At 45.6% G+C, this 25,441-nt stretch overlaps 1 protein-coding gene and 1 long non-coding RNA gene across 2 annotated transcripts in view; both read left to right on the top strand.

The window, feature by feature from the left end:
- Positions 1-25,441, top strand: part of LOC122940412 (zinc finger protein 260-like) — a 127,413-nt gene that overhangs the window by 87,600 nt on the left and 14,372 nt on the right. The window lies entirely within an intron of this gene.
- On the top strand, positions 126-24,621 carry LOC122940529. Its single transcript, XR_006390354.1, has 3 exons — positions 126-186; positions 270-364; positions 24,566-24,621. It is a non-coding gene; the product is annotated as an uncharacterized LOC122940529 (long non-coding RNA).

Below are 25,441 nucleotides of genomic sequence, written 5' to 3'. Positions count from 1 at the left end.
CCATCCTATCTAATCCTGATTCTGCAACACCTACAGTTAAGGAAGAGAGAACAACACCAGAGAGATGTCCCAGTCCTCTTCTTCCACAGGATGGTTTAGAAGAACATCACTATGTCCCACAGGATGATCAGGTAGATGGATATAAGGACATCCTGATGGAGGATCACCGGACCCTCATATCACGAGGTAATAGACATGACTAAATACACACGTCCTCTCATTATCTGTATGTTAGGAATGAATTCAGTCACTGGATGTGTTTCCTACAGATAAGGAAGAGATGAGAACACCGGAGAAATGTCCCAGTCCTCTTCTTCTACAGGATGTGTCAGAAGAACATCACAGTGTCCCACAGGATGATCAGGTAGGTAGAGATAAGGTCTTGTGAAATGTCCCCTATGATCTCTAGAAGACTGTGAAGATCTTGTCTTCAGTCTTGTTTTATCCACCAGTATTATATGATTTATCCTTGTATAATGAGAAAGATGGAGATGGCAGGATTATAGCTGACCATAGATGTTACATGCGTTTACAATCGCGCATACAGAGACAAGCGAACACACATTGTCGCGCATTCCCGCAGAAGTCTATGTACGGGAACGCGCGACAAACGCCCCCAAAAAAGTTCAAGAACTTGTTTGAGCGTCGGGTGTTTTACAGCGCGATCGTACGCGCTGTAAAACGCCCAGGTGAGAACCATTCCCATAGGGAAGCATTGGTTTCTCCTTGTTTAGCGTTTTACAGTGCGTAGGAACGTGCTGTAAAACGCTCAGGTGTGAACTTAGGGTTAGATGGCCACCTCTGTCAACTGCTGCAGATCTTTTGTGGTTGCACAAGAGTGGCACAACAGTTTTCTGAGAGGTCTTAGGCCGGGACCATTCAATAGTATAAATGGTCAACCAAAGTTGTGCCCAGATTGTCAGCTTGAACATTAACATCAGGAGATAAATGCATCATTATCTTCAAAGGTTTTGTAGTCTAGGCTGCAGTCTCCTGGTGTCTCCTTACTTGTCAGAATGGCAGTACCAAGATCATACCACGGATTCTATTCTAGCACATGTAGATGCAAGTCATCCTTCTTACTTGCATAGAGTATAATATAATATTCAGGGGCGTAGCTAAAGGCTCATGTGCCCTGGTGCAAGAGTTCAGCTTGGACCCCTTCCCTCAGTGCTTTGTGGCCAGGGGCAGGGAAGCACATAGCATTTGTGCTGTTTGAGGTGAAAATTGAAATTGCATCCCCTGCCCCAAGCCAAATTCTCCTTCCCTCCAGCCAGAGATGTAACTTGACCTGCATGAACTTTGTATAGTACCGGTGTCTTCTTATGTGGCATAAGGGTCATTGGGCCCCCTCAGGCTCCTAGGCTCAGTAGCGACTGCACCCTTTACAGCAGGGGTGGGGAACCTTTTTGCTGCTGAGGGCCATGGATATTTTTAACATCGTTCAGGGGCCATACAAAATTCTCAACTAAAAAATTTTAATGAATAAGTGACTTAGGGGTAAGTTACAGAAATTTAGCATCAATAAAAAAAAATCGAGAGCGCTATATATTGCAAATAGTACAGGCGCCATTTTGACCACATATTGCAGTCTAATTTTTAAGTTGAGAATGTTATATAGTTAGTTCTCTATTTGTCATTAATGGCAGCCAAGCTAAAGCCAGAAGGGTCCAAAGAGGGGGTCACCCAGCTTTCACTGTCCCTGCCTCTTTCTTCGCAAATGTCCCTGCCTGTCCCTTTCTCAGCATCTGATCTGCTCCCCACCTCCATCAGTCTCCAGTCACCCTCCTATCAGACCCCCCAGCCTACATCAGCCTTAGATCAGACCCTTATCAGACCCTCTCCAGCCTTAGATCAGACCCCATCAGACCCTCCCTAGCCTCAGATCAGACCCTCAGATCAGACCCCCCAGTAAGCCCCGCAGCCTCAATAAGACCCCCAGCCTCAGATCAGACCCCCAGCCTCAGATTAGACCCCAATCAGACATTTAAAAATAAGTGAAAAAAAAATTTGCCTCTCCAGCTCCGGACAGCGCTGCCACTTGGCAGATTCACTTACCCTCCCGATCTTCTTCACGCCACGCTGTACTGTGACCTGACAGCGCACAGCATCAGGTCATAGTGCGCATCTACATGCACTACATCCTGACCCTCTACATGTCAGGACACAGCGTGGGGCCGGAAGAAGACCAGGGAAGGTGAGTATAGCTAGCAATACGCTGTTCTCACCTTCCCGTGTCTCCTGCATGCTAATGACCGCTTCTATAATAGAAGTGGTCATTAGCATTTTCACAATATGTTCTGGTAGGGGGCCGGGGGCCACAAGAAATGTGTTACAGCAACAACACCAATTTTATATCCATATTATTAAACACCTAGTTCAAAGACATTTTACAACAAATGCTGCATTGTTATATTGTGCCACACAACCAATTGAGACAGAAGACACACATGTACAATTATAACACAAATATTTTATTTAGTAATATATATAACAACAGACCATAGACAATGATAAAATGAGTAGCAGCAGTGCAGGCAAGCGCTGCGATAAGCAGCTCAGCCGCCAGACTCTGGGTAAATAAATCCAAAAGAGGAATAGGAAAACAGTGTATGCTGCACTGAGCAGGCAATATAAACCCTTCCCCCAATACACGTACAAGCCTCCAACCCCCACAGATAAACATACAACAACTGCAAAATTGGAGCCAGAGAAAAGGGTCAAATAACAGCACCTGTATCTAGCCCATAAGCAGTATGGATGGACAACAATAGTAGTAATAGACGTTAAATAAGAAGAGAATACTATAACATATTACCTAGAGTTGATAGGAGGCACAAATGGAACAAACCCAGGTCTGGCAGAGAGCACACCCCGACGCACGTTTCGCTCCTCCGCTTACTCAGGGGGCGAATTTTGTGTTGGTGGACATATTAGTACATCAGACTGTGTGTTTCAAAGACATTTTAGTACACCATTTTCATTGTTTTACCACTGATATTAAACGCATAGTTCTAAGACATTTCACTCCCAAAGTAAATTGTCAATACCAGTATGGAGTGTGTTTGTAGAAGTGGAGAGACATTTAACTGTCTTTTAAATTGTAAAAAACACATTTGTCATTTTGCTTGTTCTGTTAAATAATCTGTCTGTACCAAACCCCTGACTTTTCATTTATAGGCCTCATAATAAAATGTCTGAGAAATAGAAAAGTGCAAAATGAAAGAGCCATGCCTCGTCCTCCTAGAGTCAGAATGTATGTAGTACCAGCAGTATCAGTACCTGACAGAAGTAGTAGTTGGCCACAGTTCTCCCTGGCTCCTAATATTAGAGGATGAAATTGTGGACTGAATTTCTCAGCGTTTAGACTACCATGAGGAGGAGATTCGGGGAAGGAGGGGCACTTAATGCATATCTGTGTTTGTGGTGGTAGGAGTAGTGGCACCTGTAGCTGCACTGGTGGTGGTAGGGGCATTTTTAGCAGCAGTAGAACTCAAGGCAAGTAAAAAGAAGGTAATCTGGATGATGGAAAGAAGGTATGGTGTCTCTCCAGGGTAGATACTTGCAAATGCAGTTCTCCTGGATACCGCTCAAAGGAGTGAAGCACAAATAGAGAAGGGGAGCAGTAACAAATAAAACTTAGCTTTTAATATGTCAATTTTCCCTGGACAGGGAATAAAAGACCCCTTACAAACATGAAAACACATAAAGACAGACTTAGATCCTGGATTGGTGTTGCGCAGTAGTTATCTGGACACCAAATCAAGTGTCGTCCTCCCTAGGCCGGTGACAACTGTCGCAGAGGCTCATGGGGGACAAACCGTAAAATCACTTTGTCCTGATTCCAACTGAGGGTAACAGGACCAAGGTAGAGAAATGGAATGGTCTTACCAGTTCTGAGAGAAGCCTCACTTGTTAGCCACGTAAAGTGGGTTAATACAGGAGGTGGTCACGTGCAGCAGGCTGGTCATTCATCAGATGTCCCATGGGTAAACGGATATCCGAGATTCAGGTCAGACCTAGTACTAGAGTAGCCTCAAGGAAGAAACTTACCCTAGTACCACCCTGCTTGACCTATTTGGCCCTTGTGACCTAACACGGGGTCCGTGCCCCGCAAGGAGTGGCCCCGTCCGGAACCTTGACCTGCTAAGGAGTCCCTATGTGACCCTATCAAAGGGTGAACCAGGGACTAGCCCCAAACTACGAGGCAAGGGAAGGTATAATAACCGTAGTTAAATGGCGTATGCCGCAGTATGTTAGCGTATAGAGAGAAACACCCGCAATATAATTGCGCGTCCTGTGGTATGTAGGCGTGTCCCAACACGTTTCATTATTCTAACATATCAAAAAGATCGCTATTCATAAACATGAGACCCCATAAATCGTCAGGGGAAACGGGGCCCTCTGTTATGACTCCTACCTGTCTACCTATAACAAGCATATGGGGGTATAATGATAAGGAGCCCCTCAGAGCAAGATAGAGAGGTGACAGAGTGAGGCATGTTGTATAATACACCTGAAAAGACACATAAACAAGGCAAAAGGCCGTTAGAGTCTAAGTGCTCACACTGTACATATAGTGATGGAGGAGAGCCGGTACTCACATAGTTACTGGAACCGCGTATCGCAAATGTCCAGGTAGATCACCCTACGGAAGTTGATGAACTGCTTAATCATGTGGGCATTGTCCAGAGGGTTCCCAGCAAATGATTTGCCCTTGACCAACCAGCCGCAGAAACTACAGTGACTGCATTTGTAACAGCCTGTGGTTTTCTGTCCAGCCAAGTCCCTTGGTTAGCCACGAGACTAAAATGGCTGTGCACAAGTTTGTCTCTGAGGTTTGTCCCTCTTCTGAATGTAACCGAGGGGTACGGACTCAGTACCTCGGCTAGGTCGGGGTCCATCAATAGGGTCTCGAAGTTGCGACCTAAGATGTCCTTTACTTTGGTAGCTGCCGAGTCAAAGGTACCTAATCTGGAGGATGCTAGGAAGCACATGATGACATATCACAGTTTTCATGGCGGGGAGGTTGAGGACTATTACAATGATTGTGTGTTGGACAGGATCTGGGAGCTAGATCAGGGTACTGAGAAGAAGGTAACATCAGAGGAAGAGGATGGTGGCGGTGGCGGTGGCAGTGGCAGCAATAGAGAGTGAAGGCAACATACAGTTAGAACCTCCCAAAACCTGCCAGGGCCAGATCTGCTTCTAGTATTGTCAGCTTGGGAACTGGTGATGCTGATGATACTGTGGTCGCAGGCTGAAAACGTGCCAGACCTAAAACAAGCTCGGCTGCAGCTAGCTCTGTGCGGAGTGTGCAAGTGTCTCCTGTCTGGCAGTTCTTCTCCACGGTGCTGGAAAACAAAAGCAACGCCCTGTGCAAGATCTGCCAGATTACAATAAGCCATGGGAGTGATGGAGGTGTCTGCCAGCTACCACAACAAGAGATTCCTCCTCCCGCTTTCCTCTGTGGCAGCCAGGCGGCATCCACGTGCAGTACTGTGTCCAAGTCATCATCAGTTACTGCTTCTCCTGCTAAGATTATGCCTCCTCCTATTCTGTCCCACCTTCAGCCATTGATAATGTAATGTGTGGCCAAGAAACAACTCTGCTTGCACAAGTTGCTGGTGGTGCGGTCTCTGTGGTACCACTGTGGATTCTGTTGCCTTTAGAGGACTAATGGCATGTGCTCAGCCTCACTAGAAGTTATATACAGTAGCTGGCATTTTTTCAAAACAAGCCACCCCTGCTTTGTACTCTAAAGTGGCGGTGAATGTAGGCCACTCCTTGCAATTCTAGTTGTGCAGTAAGGTGCACACAATGGACACCTGGAGCAACGGTTACGGACTGGAACAGTTCATGCCTTTCACAGCTCATTAGATCAATGTTATTTGCAGCGAGGCAGCACTGTAGCAAGATGGCCAGGTCCTATTGACACCTCCATGTTTGTTCCGACAACAGGCACTTATTGGCCTCCTCCATAAATAGCCTCCTGTCCCAAACAGAAGCAGCGCAGAACATCGCTCCCACTCCCCCTCCTTCCTATCATGTGAAGTGGTGCCATGCCATTTTAGAGCTGTTCTCCCTGGGTGATAGTAGCCACATAGCCAAATACTTTCTAAAGTGCATCAAGCTGCAAACAACCGCGCTGGCTGTCTCCTAACTCCAACTGGGCAAGGTGGTCAGAGACAATTGCAGGAACGCAGGAACATTGTGGCTGCTTTGTGTTTGGGAGAAATAACACATTCTCCCTGAATGATGCATGTGATAAATCTAGTCGTGCAGCATTTGTTAATAAAAGGTACAGTGGCTTTTGGAAGGTGCAAATAATAGTAATAATAATCATATATAATTGCAATCAGTTCGCACTTCTCCTGTCCTTTTACTATAAACAGTCATAAGCAGGGTGTTCTAGTGGTGATAGATGATACATTTTTTCTAAAATTGCTACACACGTTACAAAGTAAAAGTTAGAAGCCCAGGAACGCAATACGACCCATAATGTTGTGCAGCAAGCTATAAGCAGATAGCCACCTCTGTGATGTGAATGCCCTATAAAAGCCTCATCCTGCCCTGTCTCCACCATTTTATTGTGAACTGAGCATAGGGAGAGATGTGACAAGTGCTAGGGACAGTGTTTAACAAAACGTTTAATTGTAGAATCTTGGATAGGGACAGAGTAGGGAGATTGCAGAGCGAGTTGTCACACACTGTAGGGAGAGCATAGGGAGACTGCGGGGACAGTGCAATCTCTTTGTAATCACCCTGTGCATCTTGTTCCACTGCTGCACCATTTATTCTTAATCTGTTCTGTTATACATAGACTTACTGTGCATCAGACTCAGCGTCAACAGGCGAACTAATATAAAGGCATGTTTATATAGTTCATCTGCTGCGCCATACATATATATAATCTGTTCTGTTATACTGTACATAGACATACTGTGCATCCGACTTAGTCTCAACAGCTTTGTTTATCTAGTACACTTGCAGCACCATTCATAATTAATCTGCTACATTACTGATTTAGTTACTGTACAATATGGCCAACAGCCTGGGCCCTCAAAAGGAACGGGCAGTGTCAAAAATGATGCAGTAGCCAGCACAAGTAGCATCAGAAAGGGTGGTGGTAGCAGCTGCAGCAACAGGCAAGAGCTACCACTGTCATCCAGCGGTCGCGTTTTGACTAACAATCCAGCTGTACCAGAATGGTTGACTCACTCTTCAGCATCATCTCAGATGACAAGAGATACACAAAGCCAGGAATCGGTAGGTTCCTCTGTCAAATTGAGAAGAAAGGATCACAGCGGCTCACCCTCACTCCGTATGGAAAAGGTGCTCACCCTCCGGTCCTACCCTCAGGACCTAATTAAGATGCAAGTGTAAATGGGGATTGAGGGGGCACACTCAAACGGGAAACACTAGTTGGATGATACACAATATATTTTAATACTTTAAAAGCACTCCCTTAAAATCAATATAAAATACATATAAAAATATACATCCGTGGTCAATATACTATAAAACACTCCTACACAATGACCTATATGCAGCAGTGACAATGTCCCAATCCACTATTCCTATATTGGTATTATCAACAGAGTCCCATTATGTTGTATTCCTTGTATGGCCCAATAGCCCAATCTCAACGGAAAAATGTTGTAGTGGTGGCACTATGGCCTGGTGAGTAGTGTCACTGTGGCCCAATGGCCTAATGAATGGTGTCTCTGACACTGTGGCAAATCTTAATAGCGCAAAATCTTGTAATGATCTCCTGTAATGTCCGGAAGCGCTAGAGGTGTATGACAGTGGTTGGACTGACAGTCCGGTTTACTTACAGGCTCTTGTAGCTTAGTTGGCATGGCCCAGGAACAATCTCTGTGCCCTCGTCTTCCCTGCAACTGTCTCTTTCTTGTGCTCCTCCTTCTGCTCGGGAAATAATGCATGCTGCTGGTTGTCCTCCACTTTTCAGTGAGGACAAGATTAATGAGCGCTACAGGCCACCACAGACTTGGAGGAGAGGTCTGCTGCATCCTACAATAGGCGTGCAACTAGCAAAGGTGACAGTCGGGTAGGAGCACGTGTTGTGAGCTGTCAGGGACATCACCATGAGACTGGTGAGGGTGACATAAGTTCCGAACAGACATTAGGGGATTATGTTGTAGCCGATCGCATGTGGGAGCCTGTTGAAGAGGGGACCTCATGAGCATCAAGGGGTGAGGGTGGCAGTAGGCCTGTGAGACAGCAGCATGGTGGCAGCATGCTGATGAGCCAGCATTGTGGGAGATCTGGAAAAAAACACGCCCGGGGTAGACTGCCTGCTACTCAGGAGTCTACCTTTTAATGTGGTGCGGGGGTTTATAAAGATAGCGGCAGGCAGTCAGCATGGATGGTTGGGGGTACAATGCCATACTTGGCAGTGTGGGAATTTGCTGGAGGATGTTAGAGTGGTGGTATGCAGGATATGTGAGCAGAAGATGAAGTAGGGTCAGGGTGTTAATGTTGCCACCATGACCCTGCGTCAACACATGGAACATCACCATGAAGTGGCCTGGGAAAAACATGGCACTGGTGGTACTACAATTCCATCTGGTGGGCTCTGAACATTTCAAAGAACTGATGGCTTGTGCCCACCCAAGGTGGAGAGTCCCAAGCTGTCATAACTTCTCTAAAAGCTGTACCAGTCCTGCACACGTATGTTGAGCAGAAGGTGGGCCAGTCCTTCAGCCTGTCAGTGTCTGGTACAATTCACGTAAGTGCTGACGTTGGGAGTTGTAACTATGATCAAGGACAATATATGTCGTTTACAGCCCACTGGATAAATGTGGTTCCAGGTAACAGGCGATGACAATGCCGCCTCTGTGTTGTAATCGTGGGATTTCTGCGTCAATGTCCTCCTCTGCCTCCTCATCCTCCACCTTGTCCTCAGCCTCCACTGTAGGCACAGTTCGTAGTGGTCCTCCAGCATACCACCACTCTACTTTTTTGTGCAGTTCTTTAGTCACACTGGGGAGGAACTCAACCAAGAAATTGAATCTTGGCTGTCTTCTCGCCAACTGGAGATGGGAACCATGGTCACCGATAATGGGAAGAACATTCTGTCTGCACAGCGTCAGGGAGGACTGACCCATGCACCCTGCCCTGGCGCACATCTTCAATCTCATTGTCATTTAGTTCCTCATGTCTTCCACTGAACTGCAAGAGCGGTTGCAAATGTCCAGAAACTGTGCATGCACTTCAGCCACTCTTACTGTGCAAGACATGCCCTACTTGAGCTGCAAAGGCAAAATGTTATTCCCCTACATCGCCTCATATGCAACGTTTACACGTGTTGGAACTCCACCCTCTACATGTTGGCATGTTGGACTGACTGTATTAGCATAGGAAACCCGTTACTGATTTCTAGATGAGGTAGATGGACAAGACTACTCCGCGGTGTAACTTTGACCTTAGACAGTGGCAGCTCATGCGTGACACCTGCCGTTTTCTCAGGCCCTTGGAGGGGGCCACTTTATTTGTCAGTCGCCAGGACTAAGGGATCAATAAGGTCATTCCACTCCTTCACATCCTGGCCTTTTTTTACACCTTCTGAGAGGGATGAAAAACTCAACTGCTATCGAGACTTTCTTTGTATTTATTTGGTTGCTGCCTATGCATGCCATCGCCCATCCTTGCAAAGGTCTAACTGGGGGGACCCTCTGAGCTCAGGCTCCACTGCCATGGCTCCTGGAGTGGAGTGGGGTGGCAGGAACAGCACCAGCTCCATCAGTAGCAACTTAAGTCTTGAGTCTCTAATGAGCACTTTTCTTCACCCACCTACTGAAGAAACCACCCAGCAGCAGCAGGACATGGAGCAGAACCTGAACCACAGGTGGTAGCATACTTGGAGTGTAACCTGTCACCCCAGATCAATGATCCCCTGGATTACTGGGCTGCTAAAATTTAATTGTGGTAGCAACTGGCCAAGTTTGCCATGGGGAAACTTTACTGCCTATGCAATATGGCATCAGAGGGAGTGTTTGGTGCAATGGATGGCATAGTTACCCCAAAGAGAACTCGCCTTTCAACAAAAAATGTAGAGAGATTAACCTTTATAAAGATGAATACAGTGGATCGGTCTTAATAACCCCTTGCCCTGGCGGTGGATCTGCCACAGTTATATAAAGGCACCGGCCACTACACTACATAATTTCAGTGCATCCACCATCAGTCTAAATTTAAGCCAACTTCCTAACACAGTCGTCAAAAATTATAAATTAGACTGACCTATTGGCTCGTCTCCGCCCACGCCAAGCCTTCTTTTTTAGACTTGACTTGAGCATGGAAAAGTCACAGGTTGCAATCTGTGACCGATATACGCCAGAAAAGTGGTGTATATCACTTTATAACCTAACCTTATAAAGATGAATCAGGCCTGGATCAACCAGTATTTCCAGACACCGGTGCCTGATACAACAGACTAGATAATTTTGGCAGTATTGATCTGACTATTGTGCTGCCAAACCAGAACATTGTGACAAATGGCCCATTACTTCTGCCCAGGTGCTGCTGCCACTATTCTGATGCTGTCACCTGCCTGATGCCACACGCCTGCTGCTGTTACTTGTCCCCCCACCTCCCCACTCTTTGACTGGGCCACTATGTTGACTCCACATGCTGTTACCACCCTCACCACTAGTGTCCATGTTTGACATCGCCGTTTATTTTTCCGTTCTTCTGATCCGCCAGAAGAACAGGAAAATAATAAGAAAATAATAATCTGTTCTGTTGTTTGAGCGCCCATAAGGCTTTTATCATACAGTCAATATTTTGCATCAGGATTTGATTGTGATTTGGAATCCAAAAGCAGGAGTGGGTCCAAAACACAGAAGTCATGTAAATATCAAGTTTTCTGTTTTTGACTCACTCCTGTTTTTGCCTTACGATTACTGTCCAAATACTGATTTAAAAAAACTGACCAAATACTGACCGTGTGATAGAGGCCATTAAAGTCCTACTGTCACGCCCTTTGCTGTATGCGCTGTGACACTTTTGCCACGCATGTTGTTGCCGGTGGCAACGTGTTGCTGTTATGGTATGTCGTGGCAGTGTCTTGGCTTTTGTTGTGTGCGCCGTGACATGGTTGCCACACATGCTGTTGTCTGTGGTAACGTGTTACTTGTTGGCTGGTGTGTGCACTTCCCCTTTTAGTGGTATCCTCCCTCTGTCTGGTGCTGGAAGGGTTAACTCCCTGGCTGGGTGTGGTCACTTGGGTTTTATTACTTGTGGCTCCCTGGGTGGAGTCAGTTGTACTTCAGCTGTCGTTGGTGCTGGAGCTATGCTCCAGTCCAGGGTGTTCTATGTGCCAAGTCCTTGAGGGCCACCTTGTAGGAAATCGATGTCATCCCTCTTTCTTCTCCTTGTCCTTTCCCTACCTTATCTGTTGTCTGTTTGGTGAGGGTTTGATTTGGGGATTTGTTATTATGTCTAGTTTGTTGATACATGTCTGGGATGTTGTTGGTGTTGCCCAGCATGTATGCTAGACATTCCCTTGTCTACCTCCGGAAGGGGGCTGGTTTCCCGGAGGGGTGAACCATAAACCTGTATGCAGCGCTGCCTGGGGCTGCCGTGCACCTTGTGGCATGGGGTCTAGGCAGTATCTGGTGTGCTGGATACCTGTGTGTGGTGTTGTTTGTACGGTGTCCTATTTGGTGTGTGGGCTCCTGTACTTATGCACGGGTTCCAGTCGTGGTAGCTGTGTCAGGTAAGTGTGTTTCTGTGTGCTTTCCTGCCGTTCTAGTTACTGTATACAGTCTCTTTCTTTTCCCTGCATCTAGGCCATTTGAGACTCCTGTCCTTTTGTGTCTTGGAAGAACAGGTTGTCTCTCCTCTGCTCCTATGAGAGGGATTATCAGGGCGACTCAGGGCCAAAGGTATCCTGGTATGAACCGTCCAACCATCCAGGTCCGCTCATATGGTGAGGAGTTAGGGTGAGGATTAGGGACGCTTTATGAGGTGACCTGCTCCCTGATTCCAGCGTCCTGGCCTAGCTGCTTCTCCTTTAATTTCTAACATTGTATGGTGGGGAGTTTTCCCCACTCCCCGCCGTGACGCCTACATACAGACTTCTTTTTCATCTAAAGAAAACTGATTTCAGAGGCAAATGGCCAAAACTCATGCAAATTGAGCATGGGGCATCTATCACACGGTCAGTATTATGCTTCAGGATTTGATCATGATTTTGAAGCCAAAAGCAGGGGTAGGTCCAAAACACAGAAGTCATATATATATTTCCAGCACATGTTCCCTGTTTTGGACCCACTCCTGTTTTTACCTTACAAATACCGATCAATTGCTGACCAAATACTGTTTAAAATTGGATGCTCAAACTACATGATCCGCTTTTATGGCATTTCTTCTGTTGGATCAGAGAAATAAACAGTGAACACAGCCTTACTGCTGACACCCTCTCCACTGTCATGGGGCCACTACTTGAATATTGGGCCACTGCACGGTTAAGTCCACGCCGATAAATTAGACATGTCGCTAACATTGACCTGTAAGGCTGAATTCACTCTTCAGTTATTTCCATCGGTTTTTGTGAGTCAAATTCAGGAGCCAAGCCTACTCTCGAATTAGGTATCGTGAATAAATCTGCACCTGTTATGTGGGGTTGACCTGCACCTGCTTTGGGCTGACAAAAAAAGGGAAGTGTGAACGAAGTCTTATAGTGACGCACAGTCATGTTTTCACCACTACTTTATTGTATCGTATATGGATTGTATCCATGTCCTTATTTTGTTCCACTAAAGAGTTATTAGGACACCTACAGGGGCACGCAGCATTTTTATTTCTTTTCTGATGGATAGGGATGAGCGAACCCGGACTTTACAGGTTCGGGTTTGGCGTCTGGGCAGTGGAGGAATCCCGTTATGGATTCCATTATAACAGAATATAACGGAATTCTATGATGGAAGGCAGTCTATGGCCAAGCATAACAGCATAACACTCACAAAGTGACTTCAGACTTGAACTGGTCCTTAAAAAGTGGGTTTTGGAAATTTTCGGGAAAATTTCAAGATTTGCTTCTAAACTTCTAAGCATTCTAACGTCCCCCAAAAATAAAGTGGCATTCACAAAATGATCCAAACATAAAGTAGACATATGAGGAATGTAAAGTAATAACTATTTATGGAGGTATTACTATCTATTATAAATTATAAATTTTAATTTGGAAATTTGCTAATGTTTCCAAATTTTTGGTAAATTTTTGGTATTTTTTTTTTATAAATAAAAATTGAACATTTTGACTAAAATTTACCACTGTCATGAAGTACAATATGTGAGGAGAAAACAATCTCAGAATGGCCTGGATAAGTAAAAGGTTTTTAAAGTTATTACCACATAAAGTGACACGTCAAAATTCCAAAAAACAACCTGATCCTTAACCACCTCCCGTCTCGCTAATGCTGAAAGGCGTGATTGCTGCGGAGTTGCCAGGTCACACTAACGCCGATCGGCGTCATCTCGCGTGAGCCAAGATTTCCTGTGAACGCGCGCTCACAGGATCGCGTAGTTCACAAGTTCATCTGCAGCCTGCCGCCCGCGATCATTGGCTGGCAGGCTGTGGATTTTTGAAATGACAAATGAAATCGGTATGTCAGACGCTATTTTGAAAATAGCGTCTGATATACCTGCTACCTGCTCCTCTGGTGGTCCCTTTTGCTTGGATCGACCACCAGAGGACACAGGCAGCTCTGTAATGCTAGGTAGTTTAGCGCCCAGCCCACCTGCAGTCACTGATTAGTCGCTGATTAGTGTCATCGCTGTCGCTAATCAGCACTAGTACTATATAGTATCTGTAAGTGATCAAGACTGATCGCATTCAGATCTATATAAGTACTTTAGGGTCACCTTAGGCTCTACAAAACGCAGTGTTCGCCCGATCAGGCCTGATCTTGTGCGCACACTTGCGTTCAGTCAGCCCCACTGCAGTGATCACTGCAAAAACACTGTAAAATCGCTGTGCCACTATAAAGATCACAAGCTTTTTGGATCTTTATTAGCGATCGCAGCTTTACTTTGCTAGCACTCCTTTTTACTAGGTAGGTTTGCTCTTTTTCCTGGGTAGTCTCAGAGGAATACCCCCTAAATTTAGTGAACCCAAAAGGTCAAACAAGGGGTATTCCGCTAAAGAGGCCTACAGGATTCTGGCCGTGATGGATGAAAGTTATGGCTCACGCCTCACCCGCTGAATCCAGTGGTTCAGAATATGAACCTGTAGACAGCAGTGGCACTCTAACCGCTAGCGAAGATAACGAGGTAGAGGTCCCTGCTACGGTCAGGCGTACCCGATCCCATGTCAGGGTTCTGCATACCCCGCATGATGAGCCTCATTTGCAGCAGAGTGGTGCTAGCGCTGATCTTGTTTATGGTGCGGCATACACCAGCAGCGCAGCACATCCTGGACCTTCTACCAGCACTGCCGTATTCCCTGGTGAAGTGGCGAGCACCAGAAGGGCAGTTCCAGCTGGTACAGTGGCACGTGCAATAACTTCCCCGTCGCAGCCACCGCGTTCACAGGCCCGTAGAACCCTTAGTCTCCCAGAGCTGCTGGCAAATCCTAATTGGCACTCCCCTGCTTCTGCCGCACCCGTATTGCCCCCTTTCACTGCCCAGTCTGGAGTTTGCGTGGAGACGGCTCATTTAGGATCGGCCCTTCAGTTTTTTTAGCTGTTCTTCACCACGGATCTCTATGACCTAGTTGTGGCAGAAACCAACCGCTACACCACACAGTTTATTACCACCAATCCGGAAAGCTTCTATGCCCAGCCTTACTGGTGGAAACCAGTCACAGTTTCTGAGTTTACATTTTTTTGGGGTCTTATTCTCAGCATGGGTCTAACTAAAAAAAAATGTATTGCGGTCATATTGGTCTAAAGACCCAATACATTACATGCCCATGTTCTCTGCTGCAATGTCCAGGGCACGTTTTGAGGTCATCATGTGCTTTATGCATTTCGCTGACAATAACACCTGTCATCCAAGAGGCCACCCTGCTTATGACTGGCTCCACAAAATTCGGCCCCTCATAGACCATTTGTCATCCAGATTTGCAGATGTGTATACCCCTAATCAAAACATCTGCATAGACGAGTCCCTAGTACATTTTACTGGGCGCCTTGGCATAAAACAGTACATCCCCAGCAAGCGCGCCCGGTATGGGGTCAAACTGTATAAGCTCTGTGAAAGGGCCACAGGCTATACATATCGTTTTTGGATCTATGAGGGAAAAGACTCAAAACTGGAGCCGGTCGGATGTCCTGACTACCTGGGGAGCAGTGGCAAGATTGTCTGGGACTTGGTGTCACCCTTACTCCACAAGGGGTACCACTTATACGTGGACAATTTTTACTCAAGCGTGGCCCTCTTTCGGCACTTACATCTACAGGGAGTGCAGAATTATTAGGCAAATTGTATTTTTGAGGATTAATTTTATTATTGAACAACAGCCATGTTCTCAATGAACCCAAAAAACTCATTAATATCAAAGCTGAATATTTTTGGAAGTAGTTTTTAGTTTGTTTTTAGTTTTAGCTATTTTAGGGGGATATCTGTGTGTGCAGGTGACTATTACTGTGCATAATTATTAGGCAACGTAACAAAAAACAAATATATACCCATTTCAATTATTTATTTTTACCAGTGAAACCAATATAACATCTCAACATTCACAAATATACATTTCTGACATTCAAAAACAAAACAAAAACAATTCAGTGACCAATATAGCCACCTTTCTTTGCAAGGACACTCAAAAGCCTGCCATCCATGGATTCTGTCAGTGTTTTGATCTGTTCACCATCAACATTGCGTGCAGCAGCAACCACAGCCTCCCAGACACTGACTCCATCCTCAACCCAAAAAGGCCCCACAAGCTCATCTTTGATGATACCAGCCCAAACCAGTACTCCACCTCCACCTTGCTGGCGTCTGAGTCGGACTGGAGCTCTCTGCCCTTTACCAATCCAGCCACGGGCCAATCCTTCTGGCCCATCAAGACTCACTCTCATTTCATCAGTCCATAAAACCTTAGAAAAATCAGTCTTGAGATATTTCTTGGCCCAGTCTTGACGTTTCAGCTTGTGTGTCTTGTTCAGTGGTGGTCGTCTTTCAGCCTTTCTTACCTTGGCCATGTCTCTGAGTATTGCACACCTTGTGCTTTTGGGCACTCCAGTGATGTTGCAGCTCTAAAATATGGCCAAACTGGTGGCAAGTGGCATCTTGGCAGCTGCACGCTTGACTTTTCTCAGTTCATGGGCAGTTATTTTGCGCCTTGGTTTTTCCACACGCTTCTTGCGACCCTGTTGACTATTTTGAATGAAACGCTTGATTGTTCGATGATCACGCTTCAGAAGCTTTGCAATTTTAAGAGTGCTGCATCCCTCTGCAAGATATCTCACTATTTTTGACTTTTCTGAGCCTGTCAAGTCCTTCTTTTGACCCATTTTGCCAAAGGAAAGGAAGTTGCCTAATAATTATGCACACCTTATATAGGGTGTTGATGTCATTAGACCACACCCCTTCTCATTACAGAGATGCACATCACCTAATATGCTTAATTGGTAGTAGGCTTTCGAGCCTATACAGCTTGGAGTAAGACAACATGCATAAAGAGGATGACGTGGTCAAAATACTCATTTGCCTAATAATTCTGCACTCCCTGTAGTCGGAATTCAATGCTATGGCACCGCGCGACCTAGTCGCCGGGGCTTCCCTCAACGGCTGGTTAGTACCCGACTTGCACGGGGGGAGAGGGCTGCCTTGTGTGACCAAGAACTGCTTGCGGTGAAGTGGAGGGACAAGAGGGACGTTTACCTTCTGTCCACCATTCACGCAGACACGACTGTCCAAATTGAAAGGGCAACTGGAGTCATTGTGAAACCCCTCTCTGTCCACGACTATAACTTTCACATGGGAGGGGTGGACTTCAATGACCAGATGTTGGCTCCCTATTTAGTTTCCCGACGCACCAGATGCTGGTATAAGAAGGTGTCTGTATATTTGATTCAATTGGCTGTATATAATAGTTTTGTTCTCTACAGTAAGGCTGGGAGAACAGGATCCTTCCTAAAATTCCAGGAAGAGATCATTTCGGAAATCCTGTATCCAGGAGGGTCCGTGCCCCAAGTCCCTGATGTAATGAGCCAGGTACATGGCAGACACTTCCTGTCTGTCTATCCTGGTACCCCAACTCTCCCTAAGAAAAAGATGTTGTGTCTGTAGCAGGGGTGGAATAAGGCGTGACACCACCTTTTTTTGTCCTGACTAGCCTGGGGAGTGTTTTCTGCAAGTTCCACACTCAGATACACTATTAGCATAGGGATTGCGTGACACAGGACAGGCACACAGGGGTCTTAGGGCCTCATATGCTTTTAGGGCCTCATATGCTTTCGCAAACATTTTTTATAAAAAAAAAAAAAAAAAAAGTCCCGGCAATGATTTATTCATCCACATCAATTGATGTGAATGGATAAATCGGGTTTGCCAGGGCATACGAGCTAAGTGGGTTTTGATGTTGAGCGGAGCTCCTATGTCCTGGCAGATGCCTTTCCCCTCCTTTTTTTTTTCTGGCAGAGATTTTTTCATCCACATTGATCGATGCGAATGAAGAAATCTGTGCCGTTCATTTTTTCTTTCAGCCCAGAGGCTGAACGGAAAAAAAAAATATCTCATTACCCGTATGCTCAATATAAGGAGAATAGCAGAAACTCCTAATGCTGGCCATACATGTAATGATTGCGGAGACCCTCAAATACCAGGGCAGTACAAACACCCCACAAATGACCCCATTTTGGAAAGAAGACACCCCAAGGTATTCGCTGAGGGGCATATTGAGTCCATGAAAGATTGAAATTTTTGTCACAAGTTAGCGGAAAGGGAGCCTTTGTGAGAAAAAAAATTATATATCAATTTCCGCTAACTTGTGCCAAAAAAAACAACCTTCTATGAACTCGCCATGCCCCTCATGGAATACCTTGGGGTGTCTTCTTTCCAAAATGAGGTCACATGTGGGGTATTTATACTGCCCTGGCATTTTAGGGGCCCTAAAGCGTGAGAAGAAGTCTGGGATCCAAATGCCTAAAAATGCCCTCCAAAAAAGGAATTTGGGCCCCTTTGCGCATCTAGGCTGCAAAAAAGTGTCACACATGTGGTATCGCCGTACTCAGGAGAAGTTGGGCAATGTGTTTTGGGGTGTTTTTTTACATATACCCATGCTGGGTGAGAGAAATATCTCTCTAAAAGACAACTTTTCCCCTCACCCATGATGGCACCCTGTGCGACTCAGGACCTCCCATCAGGACAGGAAACCTGAGAAGATAAAAAGGACACACCTCCACCTAACACCAGTTCAGGTTTCCTGTCCTCCGGATAGGAGATCCTGAGAAGCAGCGCAGCTCGCTGCAGAAGACATACCTCAAAATAGACACCAGAGCTGGGGAAGGTCTGTGGCTAGTGCCGTGGGAAGTCCTATCCCTGGGGAGCTGTAGTTCTGTGGCTGTGCCGGAAGCCGCTCCCCACAAGTCTGCCTGCGCCTGCACACTCTCTCCGGTCCTGCGGGGAGCCGCTGTGGCCGTGTTCAGGCGGCTCCCCACGCTCTTCCCAATTCCAAGATGGCGCCTATGCGCATGCGCGGGGCCGTCTTTCAGAAATGACTTTGGGGGGCGGGGCTTCGCCCGACGTGCAGCACCCGGAAGTGGAGTGCCGGAGCGCGTCCTTTAAACTACAAATGCGGCGGCAGGTTCAGGCAGCCAGCTGGGGCACAATTTTGCAAGAAGAGCCATTTGGCTTAGATCATGGAAGGGTGACCAGGGGTCTAAGGCCAGACTCTGTGCCCTTCCGTGTGAGGGCGATAGGTTGTTTGGGTCCTCCCTAGATGACATCTTGGAGAAGGCATCCGACAAGAAAAGAGGATTTCCTTCCCCTCAGAAGAACCCCTTTTTTCGTAAACCCCAGCAGGGTTTTCGAAGACAGAGGGGTAAGCCATACGATAGGAAAGAGAGGGATAGGTTTCAACGAAAAACTAGCGGCTTCCTTTTTAAATCCCAGGATGGCAAACCAAAGGACAAGCAATGACGCCAAACTCCAGGTTGGGGGAAGACTCTCTGCTTTTCTCCCGACTTGGTCGAACGTCACCCAAAACAAGTGGGTTTTGGTAGGGATAGCAGAGGGAGTTCCGCTCCTATCCCCAAGTTTTTTTCATCCACACTCCAACTCTGAAGGATCCTCTAAAGTCCACAGTTCTGGAGGCAGAGGTTCAGTTATTGTTGGACAAAGGAGTTGTTTGCCAAGTTCCAAAGAAGAAGGAGGAGGGCAAGGGGTTTTACTCTCCACTCTTTTTAATAAAGAAACCCAACGGGTCCTTTTGGATGATTCTGAACCTAAAGCATCTAAACAAATTCCTGAGATACAAGAAGTTCTGGATGGAAACTATAAAGACGACTATAGACCTGTTATACAAAGGTTGCTGGATGGCAAGTATAGACCTAGAGGATGCCTATTATCACATCCCAATTCACTCTTCCTTCCAAAAGTATTTAAGAACGGCTGTTCAAGTAAGAAGCCAACTTCTGCACCTGCAATACAGGGCCCTCCCGTTTGGGGTCTCTCAAGCCCCGAGAATTTTCACCAAGGTTGTGGCGGAGATGGTGGCATTCCTTCAATTGTCTGGGGTAGTAGTAGTACCCTATCTGGACGATTTTTTGTTCGTAGCCCAAATAAGGGAGCAGTTACAAACAGAGCTTGTCCTGGTGTGCTCTCTGTTGAAGGATCTGGGGTGGAAGATGAATCAGGAGAAGTTTTGTCTAACCCCTTCTCAAATTTGCACCTTTTTAGGAATGCAGCTAGATTCCACGGCTCAGAAGACATTCCTCCCTCAGAAGAAAGTGTCCTCAACAATAGAGCATGTTTTGTTCCTTTTCCGGTCCTTCCGATGTTCCATCAGAGAGGCGATGGCAGTACTGGGGCACCTGACGGCTACAATTCCAGCCGTACCATTTGCGCAGATCCACACAAGACCGTTACAGTCGGACATCTTAAAGAATTGGAATGGTCTCCCACAAACACTAGAGGAAAAATTTCATCTCTCCTCCAAAGCAAGGTATTCCCTTCTGTGGTGGACGTCCGAGAAGAACCTTTCGGTAGGAATGCCTTGGTCCTTCATAGAGCCCATACTGATAACGACAGACGCCAGTCCGTGGGGTTGGGGAGCTCACTCAGATGGAAAATACTGGCAGGGAAGATGGGATTTAAGAACCCGGGACTGCATGTCAAATTACAAGGAGCTCAAAGCAGTAGAAAGAGTCCTAAAGGTGGCAGTTCCAGATGTCTCAAACAGAAAGTTGGTCTTTTACTCTGACAATTCAACGACAGTGGCCTATATAAATCGTCAGGGCGGAACAAAAGTACCATCCCTAATCTTCCTCTACCAGGAAATTTTCAAAATAGCAGAAGACAGAAACCTGGTCTTATCCGCAATACATTTGAAGGGGAAAGAGAACACTGTGGCCGACTTTCTAAGCCGAGTAGAACTCAGTCAGGCAGAGTGGAGTCTGAACGAGGAGATCTTTTCCCAGATTGTGACAAAGTTTGGGACCCTAACTATAGCTCTCTTTGCCACTCGAAAAAAACAGGAAGACAGAGAGATTCTTCTCCCTAAACTACACGGAGAATCCTACAGCGGTAGACAGTCTGGCTCAGGATTGGAGCCAGGAACTCGGCTATGCCTTCCCACCTATTTCCCTAATTTCGCAGGTTCTGAAGAAAGTGCGGAGGGAGCCACCATAATCATGGTAGCCCCAAAGTGGCCCAAGAGAGTCTGGTACTCCACCCTCTTAAGTCTAGTCAGAAGCCCCCCCTTGGTGATCCCTCCAAGGGAGGATCTACTTTCCCAAGGGCCCGTATGGCATCCCAATCCGGGGATTCTTCAATTGGCAGTATGGAGATTGACAGGGACATCTGGTTGAAGAGAGGGCTTTCTAGCAAAGTTGTTTCCACCCTTCTAGGTAGTAAAAAAGCTACAACAGCCAGGAAGTATAATAGGGTTTGGAATGTCTTTTCTTTCTAGGTTCTAGCCCTGATCCATTTATTCCTCCAGAAATCCCTAAGATTTTAGACTTTTTACAAGCAGGGTTAGACAAAGGGCTCAAGGCCTCCACCTTAAAAGTTCAGGTGTCGGCTTTGAGCTACTTTTTTTACTTCCAATTAGCAATCCACCCGTGGGTCAAACGTTTCCTTTCTGCCGCTGCCAGAATCCGTCCTTCTGTAAGACCCCTTTCCCCTCCTCGGGACCTGAACAAGGTCTTGACGGCCCTAACCGATAGACCCTTTGAGCCCTTATTGGAGATCCCAATTGACATCTTGTCCATTAAAATGGCTTTCCTCCTGGCTATTACCTCTGATAGGAGGATCTCGGAGATCCAGGCCTTCTCTGCATATCCACCTTATACTATCATCCAGGATAACCAAATAGTTATCAGGCCCCTGCCTTCTTTCCTTCCCAAGGTTGTCTCTGATTTTCATAGGAGCCAAGACATTGTGTTACCTTCCTTTTTTCCTAACCCCTCCAATAGCACGGAAGAAAGGTTTCATTGCCTGGTTGTTAAGAGATGCTTGTTGGTCTACCTAGATGTTACGGCTTCTTGGAGAAAAGACGAGAACCTCCTGGTCCAGTATTTAGGAGGGAATAGGGGGAAAAAGCATCCTGCGGGGTTATTGCTAGATGGGTGAAGAAGGCCATAGCTAGAGCTTATATTTCCTTGGGTCTCCCCCCTCCTTCAGGTTTTGGGGCCCATTCTACTAGGGCAGTGTCTACTTCGTGGGCTGAGAGAGCTGATGTGTCTTTAGCTCAGATTTGCAGGGCGGCTACCTGGAGCTCCCCCCATACCTTTCTCAAACATTACAGATTGCAGCTCCATTCTAAAGCCTTTTTTGGGGAAAAAGTCCTTCAGGCTGTGGCCCCCCCTAGGTTCTACTTATAGTTTATCTCGCACAGGGTGCCGTCATGGGTGAGGGGAAAACAACATTGCTTACCGGTAATCGTTTTTCTCGATACCCATGACGGCACCCGATATTTCCCTCCCCATGTGTAGAGATATATATATATATATATATATATATATATATATATGTAAGGTGTTTGCCAGGTCTATTTGAAGTAATATAGATAAAAAAAAAAAAAAAGAAGGGGTGTTTAATACTTTGTCACTTCTCTCCGGAGAAGAATTTATTTATTCCACTGGTGTTAGGTGGAGGTGTGTCCTTTTTATCTTCTCAGGTTTCCTGTCCTGATGGGAGGTCCTGAGTCGCACAGGGTGCCGTCATTGGTATCGAGAAAAACGATTACCGGTAAGCAATGTTGTTTTCCCATTTTTTTTTTATACAAAGTTGTCATTTGACAGAGATATTTATCTCACCCAGCATGGGCATGTGTAAAAAGACACCCTAAAACACATTGCCCGACTTCTCCTGAGTACAGCGATACCACATGTGTGACACTTTTTTGCAGCCTAGGTGGGCAAAGGGGCCCACATTCCAAAGAGCACCTTTAGGATTTCACAGGCATTTTTTACACATTTTGATTTCAAACTACTTCTCACGCATTAGGGCCCCTAAAATGCCAGGGCAGTATAACTACCCCACAAGTGACCCCATTTTGGAAAGAAGACACCCCAAGGTATTTTGTGATGGGCATAGTGAGTTCATGGAAGTTTTTATTTTTTGTCACAAGTTAGAGGAATATGAGACTTTGTAAGGAAAAAAAAAAACAAAAAAACATTTTCCGCTAGCTTGTGACAAAAAATAAAAAGTTCTATGAACTCACTATGCCCATCAGCTAATACCTTAGCGTGTCTACTTTCTGAAGTGGGGTCATTTGTGGGGTTTTTCTACTGTCTCGGCATTGTAGAACGTCAGGAAACATGACAGGTGCTCAGAAAGTCAGAGCTGCTTCAAAAAGCGGAAAATCACATTTTTGTACCATAGTTTGTAAACGCTATAACTTTTACCCAAACATTTTTTTTTTAGCAAAGACATGTAGAACAATAAATTTAGAGAAAAATTTATATAGAGATGTAGTTTAAAAAAAAAATTCATTTATTTCCAAAAATTTCGGTAAATTTCGATTAATAACAAAAAACGGAGGTAAAATTCATTTGGGTGGTAAGTTGCATGACCGAGCAATAAACCGTTGATGTTGTGGAGTACCGATTTGGAAAAAAGGGCCTGGTCACTAGGGGGGTATAAACCTGTGGTCCTTAAGTGGTTAAAGGGAACCTGTCACTTCTAAAAAAAACAATCCCAAGCCGACAGCAGTACCTGAAAGTAGCCAGCAGCGTGTTTCCGACGATCATTTTCTTTCTGAAGGCAGATGAGGTAAAATCTCAGAAAACTTTATTTTATTCCCTGCCGTCGCGCTTCTCTAGACATGCTTGAAGTCAAGGGGGCAGCGGCCTCCTTGCTTAAAGTCAAGATAACTACGCCCCCTTTCCTGCCCCTTCGCTGTGACTGACATCGCTTATGCATAAGTTCGGAAAAGCCAGCCGAACTGCCGGCTGTCAGTCACAGCGAAGGGACAGGGAAGGGGGCGTGGTTATCTTGACTTGAAAAACCATGAGAACTGATTATCTATACCTCTAGAATATCCTGCTTATCACTGTATATAGTATAAGGACAGGAGAGAACACAGGAGAGGTGAGGACCGATTATCTTCACTACATAGATAATCCCTATTTATCAGTCCTCATCTCTCCTGTCCTTATACTATATACAGTGATAAGCAGGGTGTTCTAATGGTGATAGATAATCAGTTCTCACCTTTCCTGTGTTCTCTCCTGTCCCTTATACTAGGTACAGTATCTTCATGCCTGCAGTCATCCCAAAACTCCTAGGTAGAACAGGAAGACAGCATTAAAGGGTTTGTTCAGGAATAAGTAACTTTTCACACGTGCCCGCAGCCTCTACTATGGAAAGAGTCATACGTACCTGCTACCCTTAGCTCTGGTTATGTGTGCCAGCTCCTGTGTGTCCATCTTCCAGTAAATGTTGTTTGCTTCCTCGCCGGCACAGGCATTGTCACCTGCTTTACTGCAGCCAATGACTGACTTTAGTGGTGATGTGTTTCTTGTGGACATGTTACCCCTGAATCCAGTCATTGGCTTCAGCAGAGCAGATGATTATGTCCATTCCTAGGAGGTGAATAAGCCGCGGATCGAAAGAACTTTGGCTTACCGTCTTCACAGCCCTGGGGCGGCCAGCAAGGGCAACAGGTGCACAAACAATGTAATGTTATATACACACAATGTAATGTTAGGGATGGAATGTAAGGGCTGCTCTCCCTGCATTGCAAACTGGTTGGAATAATGAAGTAATCAGATTGGATTTATACAGGAGACCTGCAGATATTTGGGTCAGATAACTCCTGCTGTCTGGCGGTCCTCATTCTAATTACTGATCTTTTCAGGTCATATAAAACCTTCCACACGACTTCTCCAACCGTCTGATGACTTCTACAATATTTCTTTCACAGCTTGTGAATCCGGGTGAAGATCTGAACAATATTAATCCTACAGAGACCTATGTGAGGGGTGATGAGCAGAGGACAGAGGACATTCCTACAGATAACCGCCCAGGTGAGTAGTGACCACTAAGTAAAACAGAGAGGTCTCTAAGATTCTGCTTATACAAATACAAAAATAGATATATTGTGCAATATGGGAATAATGATATTATAATAATAATAAATAATAATAATTATTATTATTATTGATGAGTATATATGAAAGTATAAAGGAACAAACATATATATCACATACGGAGAGACTTGTACACAATAACAATTACTAATAATTACTACTAATAATAATGTTACTCCCAAGACCACTTGGTAACCCACAAATTCCTATCCCTCTACAGTACAGTGTAGTTACTATACAGAGGTCTTCTCATGTCTCTCCAGTCTTTGCTCTGGCCCCTCCAGGTTTCCTCTTCTGTAGCACTTTTCTTTTCTCCTTCTCTCTTCTGCCTCTTCACTTCTTCCTTCCTTGCTTAGCAGCCAGTCCTAGCATTGTCTAGAATATGGCTTGGACTCATCTTTTTGGTTGTTCCTTATGGTTTTCTAGTAATTTTCTGTGAACTCTTGAAGACTGATAGAAGCAGCTGGAATGTTGGGATATTCCAGCATTTCCTGCCCCACTAGCCATGTACCACCTACTGGACAATTGTCAGCCATTCTTTAGGAAATTGACAACTACAGTACCTTTGATATGCTAATGTCCCGTTGTCCAGATAGACAGTACTCGCTCACACTGGCTTTGAAAGGACAAGTATAGGCACTAATTACCAGGAAGTTGCTGAGAACAGGATACCAATACAATATATGGCTTACATTATTTTCCTAAAAATT

The sequence above is a fragment of the Bufo gargarizans genome, chromosome 6 (assembly GCF_014858855.1).
Source record: "Bufo gargarizans isolate SCDJY-AF-19 chromosome 6, ASM1485885v1, whole genome shotgun sequence".
Taxonomy (NCBI): Eukaryota; Metazoa; Chordata; class Amphibia; order Anura; family Bufonidae; genus Bufo; species Bufo gargarizans.
Note: the sequence above shows the minus strand (reverse complement) of the source record. Positions and strands in the feature narration are given on the sequence as shown.